Source organism: Alligator sinensis, unplaced genomic scaffold (genome assembly GCF_000455745.1).
Source record: "Alligator sinensis unplaced genomic scaffold, ASM45574v1 scaffold134_1, whole genome shotgun sequence".
Classification (NCBI taxonomy): Eukaryota; Metazoa; Chordata; order Crocodylia; family Alligatoridae; genus Alligator; species Alligator sinensis.
Window position 1 is genome coordinate 3,615,326 of NW_005841920.1, and position 12,727 is coordinate 3,628,052.

Below are 12,727 nucleotides of genomic sequence, written 5' to 3' on the forward strand. Positions count from 1 at the left end.
CAATGGCCTCATCCTCCTTGAGTGCTTTGCCCAATGGCTCCACTGAATCCCTAGAAGGCTTCAGGTAGGGGAACCTATTCCCTGGTTAGCTCCATGATCACAGAGCTAGTTGGGGAGTTTGTTTCCTGCTCAGCTCTGTGATCACGAAGCTGAGTAGGGAACAGGCTCCACAGCCTGTTCCCCACCTAGCTACATGATGATGGATCTGAGTGGGGAACAAACTCCACAGCCCCGGCCAGCAGGGAGCTCCCAGCACCAGCTCTGTAACTCTGAGGCCAGCTCTGGGAGATCCTTATCTCCCAGCACTAGCTCCATGACTCAGGGCCAGTGCCAGGAAATCTGAATCACAAAGCAGGAGCTCCCTGCTGCCGGGCAGGAGAACACTGCCCCACCCAGGTTCCTGTGGTGGAACCCAGCCCAGCAGCAGGCAGATCTAAGGGGCAGGGAGCAATCTCCCATCACCTGCTGCCTGGGAATACATTTGCCCCAGTCAGCTGTCTACACAAGTGCCACTGTGCAGTAAGTAATCAGAAGTAAATTTGCTACTTGTATTTCCAGGTAGCAAACTTACTAGCAATTAGAGCAAATTGCTGCACAGTAAGCATCTGCACATGTAGATGGTGACACTTACTGTGCAGTAATTATCTCTAATCTCAAGTAAAGCATCTTATGTAGACTGGGCCACTATCCCCTATCCTGACCAAATGGCTAACCCATAAATAAAACTCTTCTTCTTAAAACACCAGCCCTCATAAGTCATGAGGTCTGGTACCTTTGCACCCTGCAAGCAATTCACCATACAGTCCTCTCAAACATCACATACAAAATTATCTACATTCCTAATAATCAAATCTGCCACTACTAAAGCCTTCTTCTGCCTATAAACTAGAGGCCAGCCTCACATAGGAATCCCTTGGTGCAAGGGGATACAGGGACTTCAGCTAGAGCATTGGTCACCAACCAGTTGTTTGCAATCGACTGGTCAATCATAGAGCCTCTTGCAGTCAATCTGAGGCTAGGAGGGGCTAAGCACATGCACGCATGCATGCACAAGCTGTCCCGTCCCCGTCCTGCCCCCCCAGCCCAGGAGTTCAGTCTGTGGAGGCCAGACCGAGGGCCCACAGTGAGGGACAGAGGGAGGTGTCACAAACCAAATTAAGTAGTGCCCATGTCACAAACAAGTAAAACCATTCAAAACAGTTTTAGTCTGCACTAGGTTAACTAAGAGTTAACTAACAAAAAGATAGTAACAGTTTTTTGCTCCACATGTCAAAAAGAGATTTATAACTGCGACACTAACTAGAAATGAAACTTCTAAAGAAACGAAACTTAGCCCATGATTTATGATTGGTCAGGGCGAAAAGGGGTAGCCCTGCTACAAATCCCTAGAGATAATTGGCGATTTTAATTAAATTTATGATGTGGCGAAAAACAATTGGCTATCATACAAACAAAACCCTGCTGCATTTCCGCCAAAGTCGAAGACAACTTTGTCCGCACCTTGGAGTAAATCTGACAATTTGATCAGTTGTCAGCGTCTTCCCGCCACGACCTCCCTGGCGTACCCTTGACCCGCATGCCCGATAAGACCGCCGGCCCGTATATATGTCTGCAGACCGACCAAACGAACTCTAAGCTGTAACTAACTAAGTATATCTGACCTCCGTCTTTCACCACCTTGACGGCGTGAGTAAATAATCTTGCTTTGCAACCGATAAGCGTCCGCCTAATTAATTCCACTCCATGCGTCACAAGTACCCGCCTGACGGACCCTTAACTGCCCGGGTGGGAGTCAGGGAGAGCTGCTGGCCGGCTGCCCTGGGTCCCGACAGGAGGTACAGACAGAAGCAGGGGCTAAGGTGAGTGGGGGCCCGGCCAGGCTGGGTGGTGGGAGGATTGAGCCCAGGTGGCTCATCCAGTGTGCCTGGGATCTGCGTGCAGAGCAGGGGGCGCTGGGCCAGGACTGCATCAGGCTCTTCCCCGTGGTGGGGGTTGGGCCAGGCTGCAATTGGGGTGGGCAGCAGCACTGGGAGCAGCGCTATAGGGGGGCTGCAGCCACCCAAAAATTTCCATAGCCCAACTAACCCCCCTAGCACTGCTGCTGCCCACCCTGAGCACAGCCCACCAGGAAGAGCCCAGAGCAGCCCTGGCCCCAGCCCATAGTGACAGCAGGCCTCCCCTGCATGCAGATCCCAGGCGCATGGCCCCCATGCCCTCCCGGTGTGCATGCAGCAGCAGAAGCCACCCCCTTCTCTGTGCTGGGCACACCCCACACTCTGCCCCAGCTGTGCAGGGCCTGCCCCTGCCCCTGCCCCACTCTCTCCCTCACTGCCATGGGGGGTGGGGCAGATTGAGACTCTAGTGGTGAGGGAAGGAGTGGGGCACAGGCAGGAGCAGGGGCTGAGGTAAGTAGGGCCTCACTAGGCCTTCACGTGTCCCACCACCCAGCCCAGCCAGGGCCCCCCTCACCCCAGCCCCTGCTCCTGCTTGTGTCCCACTACCTCCCTCCCCCCTGGGGCCTTGATCTGCTCCCCACTCCATGGCCCTTTCCCCTCCCCCCACAGATTTACCTGCTGGAGGGAACCCCCAAGTATGATTTTTCTCTCTCGGCCTCAATTTGCCCCATCTTCCCTCCCCACAGACTGACCTTCTGGGGGGAGGGGAGAGGTGAGGTAGATCCTGGGGTGCTTTTTAATTCACAAAGTGACCTCCTACTTAAAAAGGCTGGAGACCACTATGCTACAGTGTGGGTCCCTGCTGTGAGATCTTTTCCCTCCTCTTTAGCTTGCTGCCCTCCTGTCCCACAACTTTCATCCTCCTTAGCAGCACTGGTATTGCCTGCATGCAGGTGGTGCTTATCGACAGATACTGTCCTCTTCAGGCCATGCACATCCTTGGATACTCTACCCCTGGCTGTGTCATAATCCTGCCTTACTTTTGCTCTTAAAATTGTAGCTGTTTTATCAAAGTAAAAATTACACTTAATCACATATATGAAAGTAGTAGGGTGGTTTAGGGCAATGGTCCAAAAATTATACCTTCTGATATTTCTTTATTCAGATACTGAAGTGTTTGAGGTGACTATAGTAAAATACTGTAGTATTTTATACAGAAGGGAGATAGTTATTTTGTATGTAAGAATGAACAATTTGTGACACTGACAGAACTTAGGGAAGCGATATCTACAAAGGCTGATAGCCTATCCTCAGTCCATCTTGTTTTGCCTAAGCACCGTAGCTCATAAGGTCCCAGACATGTCGTTGAATTCTGCAGTTCCCAGACACAGCAGAGTGAGTGAAGGAAGGTGAATCAGTCTCAGCTCTAATCTTCTTACTGATGTGGTTATATGATGTTCCTTACATGAAGGAAACAACAAAACAAAGGACAAGGAAAACATGACCTATATCTAATGTCCTGACCTAAGAGATTATAAATATTAGTTGAGATGCTCCTTACAAGTTGCTGCATTCTTTCAACGCATATTTTGAGACTAGATATGATATTATCACCACAGGTTGCATGGTAACTGTCCTATGATTATAGTGAAGAAATAACAATTTTGGAGAAATAACATTGTCCACGTTGTTTAGCAGGTAACCATGCCAGCCCCAAATGAATGTCGCCTTTGTTTTGAATCAGGACAGCATGGACATTTGTTAAATGTTATCCAGGGTAGTTTGATTGCTGACAAGTGCACAGTGAGTTTGGCAAGCAAGCTGTGGCATTAGCTGAAGCTCCCTTCAGTATTCAAACACAAACGTCTAGATTATTTATTATTAAAGACCCTGAATGCCCCAACCCATACCAAGTCTTTCATAATGCTTTATTTTTTTAGCCTTCAAAATTCTTAGGGCAACACAGTGGTTTACATTAGTACAAACCATTAGTTAAGGTCTTATAAGTAGTTAACTTACTCATGGACTTTTAATTAGCATTATCACACCTATTATTTTATCTTTATGCTAAGCGACACACACACGCATATAATTCTATCCAAATCTGGCTACATATAAAGACAATTCCTTATCTTTTTCAGGTTTAAAAAATTCAGTGAAATATTTAGTACCAGTGGAAGCTGTAACTGCATTTTGAACAATGAACCTAAGCGATGAGATTGGACACAAATGCTAAATGCTGCAGTATGCCCATCTCTGTTGGATGATGGGGCAGTAAATTTCATTAACATTAATGTGAGTGACACAGCCCTGTGTAACTGTATGAATGTTTTTTGTGAAGCAGGGGCGTTGTTGTATTCAAGGACATAAACACAACTGTAGGCTTGCAATGCCCACATGAGATCCATAATCCATCATTATGAGGATGATGCCTGTAATAAAAGTAAACAAGACATGTTTAGAAACTCATTTCCTTTTAGTAAATAAGCACATACTCACCATCACCCAAAGAGGAAAAACAGCTTGGACAGACCCTCAGCTGGTGTAAACTCCATTGATTCAGTGATGAGTAATGACAATTTACACCTGCTGAGAATTTATCCCAGAATGTTTTGCAGTTTGGAAGCAAAATTTGCCCTTTAATTATGTACCTCAATCTGATTCAATGACCCTTTCCTCAATATGAGCAGCCCAAGCAAATTCACTAAGGTCCTGCAGTATAATAACCACCATGTTAGAGGCCATTACTATGCGACTTCAAAAGTAAGATCAAATCTCAGTTTATCTGGGTCCTACCACACCCCCAGCGTTCACTGTATCTCAGAGTTGGTTTTCTGTTGGCAGTAGTCAATATTTACCATAATTGTACAGGGGTTAGTAGTTCTAATCCTCTAATAAATATTTATTGGGAGAACTACTAACATAACACTTTCTCAATAAATATTTACTAAAGATTTTCTGACAGGAAGCACACTGCCTTTTTCTTTCTTTAAAAAATACACTGAAACAAAAATCAACCAGGAACAGCAGCCTGAAACAAAAATTAACCAAACAGCTGGCAGAAAGGAATAGAAAAAAATTAAACACTGTGCCAACACGGGAAGTGCTACTCAGAGCTGAAGCCTTTTTCTCCAGAATATTGGCTGGTGGGCTGCAGAAATGAGTTCAAATGTAGCTGCAGAAGAAAGAAGGGTTACAAAGATTCTGGTGTCAAAAAAAGCTGCACTAAAACAAGTGGGGCCGCCCACATGGCTGCAGTCTGTGCCACCCAAAACCAGAGCCTGGGCAGCCAAAGCTACACTCCAGATGCTGGCCAGGCTCTGCATGCCTGGATCACCACTGCTGCAGTCTCAGGAGGCCCCCAGGCAAAGCTGCTGGGGCCAGCCCAGGTGCTGGCCCCAGCCTCCCCTACCCTATCCGAGGCAATTTGCCATGTGCCACAGCGTGCGTGCAGGGGCATGCCTGGAGACAATCTAGCAGTGGCAAAAGGAGCAAGTTACTCCCAGCCAGTTAAAATGGGAATGTTTTGTCATATTGGCAGGTCTCAGGTGGCAAGATTAATATCTCTGGATGGACAGTGGGTATACTAGTTCATATATCTTGCAAGACTGCTGGGCTCATATCTAGTGCTGACACTACATCTGGGAGCAGGGTATCAGCCATAGAGAGAGAGAGAGAGAGAGAGAGAGAGAGAGAGAGAGGACATTGTAGGATGCTGATCTGGAAATGAGGCATTTTACTTAGCTGCCTATATATGGGCATAAGGGCAAAATCCAGATTGACACTTTAGGTGCCTCCATTTTAGGCTTTGGCACACTTAAAAAGCAGGTCCCTGGTCTAGAAGGGTGAGTCAAAGAATGAGATCAATAACTGACTCTTGACACAGTCAAGTGGGAGAGTTAGGCACCTCCTAAGGACAGTTCAGAGAGCCCAGATGCTGAATAGGAAACCAGCAGTAGGTAAAGCTGAACCATGGTAGGCATCTGAACTCTTGCCCTCTCCAGAATTTAGGCACCTCTGTCCATTTGGGATCCAGAGAACCCAGGATGCTCTTCTAAGGGAGGACACCCCACAGAGTTAGTGGTACACCTCAATTTTTACATAATCATCTAATGGTCAAAACACTTACTTAGGAATTGCAGGCCTGATTCATTGCTAACCTGAGTTCACATCTGAAACCTACTTAACTCAGCATCTGTACCACCAGGGCTTCTCTCTCTAGCCTTGATCAGAAAAAAAATTCAAAATTAAGAGGTTTTAATGGTAGACTCCAGGTGAGACAAAGCTTTTATGTAGCAAACATTATTTCATACCAGTTTGCAGAAACTGCAGGAGCTCTTAGTACCTATAACTGCAAAATATCAAAAGCTGGTTTTGATGTGGGAACATGCTTGAACTATTGGACATTGTCTTGCACCAAAACATTCTCTACTGATTTGTTCTAACCCCCTCTCCGTCTCCCCCACCCCACTCCCATCACTACTAATTTTACTTGCCCAGAACTTCTCCAGCCACGACTTGACTGTCCTGCACCTGAGCAACCAGGTCCAGGAATCCCCTCATGTTTCACAGATGAGCTTCACTGAAGGATTACCATTATGACAGCATTCATTTCATTTAGAAGGCCTAAAAGGATCAGTTAAGGGCCACTAATCCTACCCGCATCCATGGAGTATATAAAGCAACGTACAGAGGGCCTTTGTTTCCTTGGCGAGTTTTTTGTATTTTCTCCAGTTCAGAGCCATAGCTGTTGATATTACCTTTCTTTTGCCTGCCAATTTTACCTGTACTTTTCACCTGTCAGCTGACAGCCATGTTCAAAATAACCACCCTAAGCTGCTTCCAACTACAGAGGCCTTTCTCCTCTGAGAGACAGCAACTTTCTCAGTGCTAATACTCTTTTAGAAGGACTAGAAATTTGTTACCAAAGTCTCCGGAAAAGCATTTTCTTCCCAACCCAAATCTAAATACAAAGCATATCCAAACAAGAAACTGAGACAAGTACTTTGCTTGCAGTGTGCATTGCCCTTCATTGAGTTATTTTCTATTGCTCAAGATGTGCTTCAGTAACCAAAACACACTGCTGCAGGGGAAGTCATTGCTTGACACCTTCCTTTTTACCTCTTCTTATAACTATTGTATGCAAAGATTTGTGAAGGCTCCAATTTCTCTGAAGATTTCTGCCAAAAACATTTTTACATGGAACATTTTTTCCTTATGTTTTTCTGAAAGAGTACAGTATGTGCTGTCTCTGCTTGAAATCCTAATTTGTATTTTCATCTAGACTAGGCCAGTGTTTATATACATATTATTTTTGCATTTATTACTTCATGGGCTATGGACCCTAGTCATGGATTAGTATGCATCGTGTTAGGTTCTGGACATAAATGACACATATGAAGCATCTCTGAGCCTAGTAGAATCGTTTTAAATTATTTGTCTTGCTATTGAATTAATCACAACAAATCACAGAACTGAAACTCCCAGTAAAATTATTATTTCTCACTGAGCTAGTTTGAACAGTACTTTATAGTACAAGGATTTTTGTAGGCAATACCTTTTCTTGAATCAACCGCATAGCTGGGATAGACTTAGACAAGCTTTCAATGCAGTGCATTCTTCTTCATGCCACCTGCCTTTGAAAGTCTGCATTTAAACCAATCTAAATTTGCTTTATAAATCAAATTACTCAGAAGTGGTAGTAGCAGCTAAGCTGCTGATTCTGCAAACATGTGAACTTGACTTAAAGCATGCTCATGACTGCTTAAGGTGGAACCTTAATTTGCTATTAAAAGGCTGCAACCAAAGTGAAATATCAAAATGAAATGTATTTAGCAGAAATCATCAAGAAAGTGCCAGTTGTTATTTTGCATTTTCTTTACTATTTGAATAACAAAAACCCCTCCTATTCTGTTTCTTTGAATTATCCGACTGCAGTCTCATTTCTTTTCTCCAAACCCCCCCTCCCCCAAAACCCTTCTATCTTACAGCACAGGCTGCTAAATTTGAAAGTATCCAGATATTTCAATGCAACTTAATCTGGCCTGGCCAATACATTTATTTGTTGCTTGCCTTTCTGACAAAGATAACTTTCTTTGATCTTTATGACTGTCACGGAAAAACTCAAGGACATAACTGGCTAGTACTGCGTCCTGGGCAGTGGCAGCAAAAAAAGGAGGTGACATCTGCCCCAGCAGCAGCAAACCACTAGCTGCTGCTCCTGCACTGCATGCTGCTACTGCATCTCTGCCCTCCCCACTGCCATAGCCAGAGCTCCTGCAGGAAAGGTGCAGGGTGTAGGGGGAAGCAAGGGAAGGGAAGGTGACGTACACCCCCACCCCTGTGCCATTCCAGTGCCCCCCACTATGGGCAGCACCTGGGGTTCATGTCCCACTCACCCACCCATCATTATGCTACTGAGCTCAGCGGCATACCTCCAACACCTTGTTGTTCCAGTGACACAGTTTTTCTAGCTCTCACATTTTCTCTAGGGCATTTATGTGGGTCATATCAACTAGTTGTTCAGTCCTCCCTCCTAATTTCTACTGCTTGACGCTCCCATTGTTTTTTTTTCCCAATCTGGATCTGAGGGTGCTCAGTTTTCTTTGTTCTATTCCTGCTTAGCCTCCTCTGTAACCAGCAGATCAGTGCTATTGTACCTAACATCACAGAGCCCTTCTCTTTGTTTTCTTCTAGCAGGCAGGAAACCTGACAAATGCACTTACCCAGAAGTCCCTCTGACTTGTCCAAAGCTCCTGGAAAATAAAAAGCTTCTCCTGATCTGCAAAAACTTCTTCTCATGAGCGTCTCAGACATCATTCTAGGTCAAAGAGTCTAGATAAACTTGGATAATCAGGCAATTTTTTATACTTCATCCTTTGAGATTCACCAAATGGTAGCAGCAACTCTATCAGTGTTAGCCTACATTTTAAACTATGAACAGTTCTATAACAGCTGATATTGAATTAAAAGAATATGTGCAAATAATAATATGCAAACTTAATCATTCATAATTTTAAAAAATTGGAAATATTAGCTAGAGATTCTATAATTTTAGCCAGATAATTTCTATAGTATCTCTGAAAGGGGAGCTTCTACAAATTATCAGCTCAAATTCAAATAAGTTATGGTCTGAACTTTCTGATGTTAAGCCATGGAAATCCTATATTTTATGTGGAACACCCATAAGCAATTCAAAAGAATGACTTGCTTTTAGGACTTGAAGAGTTTTGGTGCCACCTGGAGGCTGTTATTTGTATGGAAAGTTTGAAAATCATTATAATTTGCTGTCCCAGTGCTCACTGGTTCTCCCTTTCTATCCCTACATGCTGGTGGAGTTGAGAGAATGATCTGATTTGATCCACATTTATCAAAATGATTTGATCCATGTTTATCAAAATCCTTTTGTACTTGGCATTGCTATTGGTTACATTTTAGAGCTTGCGATGTGGGTTCTTGTGCACAGAATGGTCACAGCATCACATTTGTGCATTGCTAATTTGCTATGAAACCTCAAATCCAGATGTTGCCATGTCTAACCTTTCTGAATAGAATCCAAAACCTTGTTCTAGGCACTGGGGCTCTGTATATAGTACATGGGGAAAGTTAGGCACCTCAGGATAAATCCAAGTGAACCTGCACTTTGAGAAGGGGGCAGCTAGAGCTAGCCAATAGAAAAAGGGTATGTGTTTAGGCTTACCTACCTCTCACTGGAGCTTAGATGCCTGATTCAGGGCTACAGGGAGGTGCCTTCATCCATTTGGGGATCACAGCGTCAAATCCTGTTGTTCTTTTGATTTCGAATACAGCTGGAGGAGGAGGAGGAGGGAGGGGCTGTTGTTGGTTCTATTCTCTGCTCCAAGGACTATTTATGTATTTTCTCAGAGGACTATTTAAAGTAAAATTCATAAACAGTCCTTGGAGCAGAGAATGCAACCTCCCTCTCTCAGATGTGTGATATAACTATTTGGCTACAGAGTCATGTTCCTTCAAGTGCTCTTTCTCTCTGGCCCAACGAATCTTGGAACTCTTTGTTACCCAGCTTCAACAGGAAGGAAAGTCTCTACCACCTTCCGTATCAGCTAACAACCTCGTGGTTAGGGCACTTTCTGGAATTGTCTTGGGAGTGCATGAACTTGAATCCCTTCCAGCTGAGGAAGGCCTAGTACTCAGTAACCTTTCATGTCCTGGATGAGATCTGTCACTTCTACGCTATTATGGAAAAGTGGTCAGTAACACTAGCCCCACTGGTAATTTAACTGGAGGGGGGCAGCCAGGACACAAACCCCAGGTGCTGCCTTTGGGAGGAGGGCATGAAAATGACTGCTGCCACAGCTGGTAGTTGGCTGTGCCACAGCAATCCACACAGTAGCAGCTAGAGCTACCCTGTGCATTGCTGCTGTCCAGGGTGCACAGGCAGCCTGCTATGCCTCTGGCCCCAATACCAGCTATACTTTCAAAGAAAGTGTTCATAATTCCATTTTTTATAGACTCTGGTCCTGTGCTTGTGCTAGGCATTCTCAGAGAACTTCCACTGGACTGGGCTCCTCAGAGGCTGAGGCAGATGAATGCTTAGTTTATGAATCCTGATTGCGTAGATTCATTAAATAGATACCACGCTGTCCACACTGTAACAGTTCTGGGCATGCAGAATCAAGTGAAACAGGGACGTGCCACTGAGTTCACATGCCTCTAAGGGTGGTGGCAGCTGAGCAAGGAGGGTTCGCAATCTTTTATGTAGGTGTATTTTGCCCAAGACCTGCTTAAGGTACCTAAGCCCTTTGATAATTACCACAAAGTTATAATGCAATACAACTGAAACTGCTATTGAGTAAGGAGGATTACTTAATTCTTCAGTGAGAATCAAATACTAAAAGAGATAAGTGCCTTGTTATACTTTAATTTTAGGCAGCTCCTGGAGATTTTAACCCCTGGATTGTCCACACACCAAACACCTGAACCTAGTTTTAAGCACACTTTAGACAGCTTAAAGATATGCCACTCCAGAGCAGGTTTAGCTCTGATCCATGTTACCTACCTCATTCTCCATTAATGTGTGCCCCACCACACACAGAAGAGCTACCCAAGTTGCAACCCTCCAGCATCTCAGGATGCAATGTCTCCTCCCCACCCTCCTGTTCTGTGTGGACAAACTTTCCACCCCTTCAACTCTACTGCCCAAGGGGAGGTTCTGACATGTGCAGCAGAGCTTGCCCAGGTGATGCAGTCTGTGGCTGCCCCTGTGGTGCTCCACATGGGGCCGAGCCCTGCCCACGGCAGCCCACACCGTGCTCTCACCTGCATCTGCCAGGCTGCCCCTGGCCAGTGCTTACAGCTTACTGGTGGGGCTGCTACCAGTGCAGCTGCAGCCACCCAGGTACTGCTCAGCTCCCCTCGCCTCCAGCAGCAGCTCCTCCTCCTGCCCCTGCTGCACTGCTGCACTGCTCCAGTTGGGGAGAAAGCTTCAGCTAGGTGATTCCTGCCCGAGTGCATGGGGCTCTGGCTCCAGCTCCTGGTTGCCTTCCACCCATTCAATCACACACACCAGGCAGGCAGAGTGGGTGAAAGGGGCAGGGACCTCCAGGCTGAAGCTTCCCCCCAACCTGGAGTAGCACAGTAGGGAGAGCAGGAGGAGGAGGAGCTGCTGCCGGAGGCAAGGGGAGCTGAGCAGCACCCAGGTGGCTGCACCGGGAGCAGCCCAACAGGTAAACTGAGCATGCTGGCCTGGGCTCAGCCCCATGTGAAGCACTGTGAGGGCAGCCATGGGCAGGATTGTCAATTGGCGGGCACCTAGTCAATTGGTGGGCCAGATCCAGCCCACAGGCCATATTCTGCCAACCCCTGCACTAAAGTCATCTGAGCTAACCTAGCAGCAAATTATTGTAACTGCTCTTCAGATTCCTCACGGTGTGCCACACCCCACCTATCCAAACCTAGCCATCACTCCACCTCCCCCTTTCCTATTGTGCTTTGTATGAGCGAGGTGCTATTATGATTTGTGTTGTCTGTGAAGCACACCCTGACTATCAAGAAGCTTGCGCACGCTGTGGAAAATCTCCTGAATTTCCACACACTGCACACATCTCTTTGCAGAAGCCTACCAAAGTTTGGGCCTCTGTTTCAACATCAAGAAGATTTACGTGCTCTGTTAGCCTGCTCCAGGCCAGGAAGGTGATGCCCCTCCTGAAATTACCTTTGAGGGGAAGACCCTGGAGGTAGTCACCCACTTCACTTACCTCCATAGCCACCTCTCTCAGAGAGTGAACACCGATGAGGAGATCCAGCACAGGGTTCAGCGCACGTGCCTCCTTTGGAAAATTGCTTAAGCATGTTTTGTTGATCGTGAAACCAAGCAGAAAGACACCAAGATCCATGCGCACAACCTAGTCCTTATCCCCACTGTCCTCTACAGACATGAAACACGCTGATCCACTGTTGTCATCTCAAGACCCTGGAGAGGTGTCACTAGCAGTGACAACAATGCTCCTCTACTCCTTTTGCTCTGCATTAGATTAAACTATAATTCAAGCGATATTTAATTTAGAAAGATTTCAGATCCGTAATCCTTGATTTTATTTATTGTGCTGAGGTTAAAGCTAAGAGCATGTTTAACTACTTTCCCTAATTTACCACTGGATCTTGACAACATCCCTGCACCGCGGTACACCCGGAACTTCAGTCGCTGCGGAAGCAGCTCTGCTTAGTTCCTTCCGGTGAGCCGCTGCGGCCCCGTAAGGTTTGGTCTGGGCGCCGGCCCCGGCAGCGAGGCAAGGAGGGGTGGGGCTGCGCTGCGCACGCGCTGGGTCTCCTGTGCCCGCCCGGCGGGGGATGGC

The 12,727-nt window shown here is 46.2% G+C and overlaps 1 long non-coding RNA gene across 4 annotated transcripts; it reads right to left on the minus strand.

The window, feature by feature from the left end:
• Positions 1 to 2,923: 2,923 nt before the first annotated feature.
• On the minus strand, positions 2,924 to 12,721 carry LOC102378928. Of its 4 annotated transcripts, none has more exons than XR_001357656.2 (4): positions 12,131 to 12,721; positions 9,599 to 9,703; positions 8,621 to 8,729; positions 2,924 to 4,327 (listed from the first exon to the last, which is right to left on the minus strand). It is a non-coding gene; the product is annotated as an uncharacterized LOC102378928 (long non-coding RNA). The 4 variants fall into 4 exon arrangements; XR_003092921.1 differs by having other exon boundaries at positions 8,621 to 8,738; positions 9,595 to 9,703; XR_323270.3 differs by having other exon boundaries at positions 2,925 to 4,327; positions 8,621 to 8,715.
• Between the last annotated feature and the right edge of the window lie 6 nt (positions 12,722 to 12,727).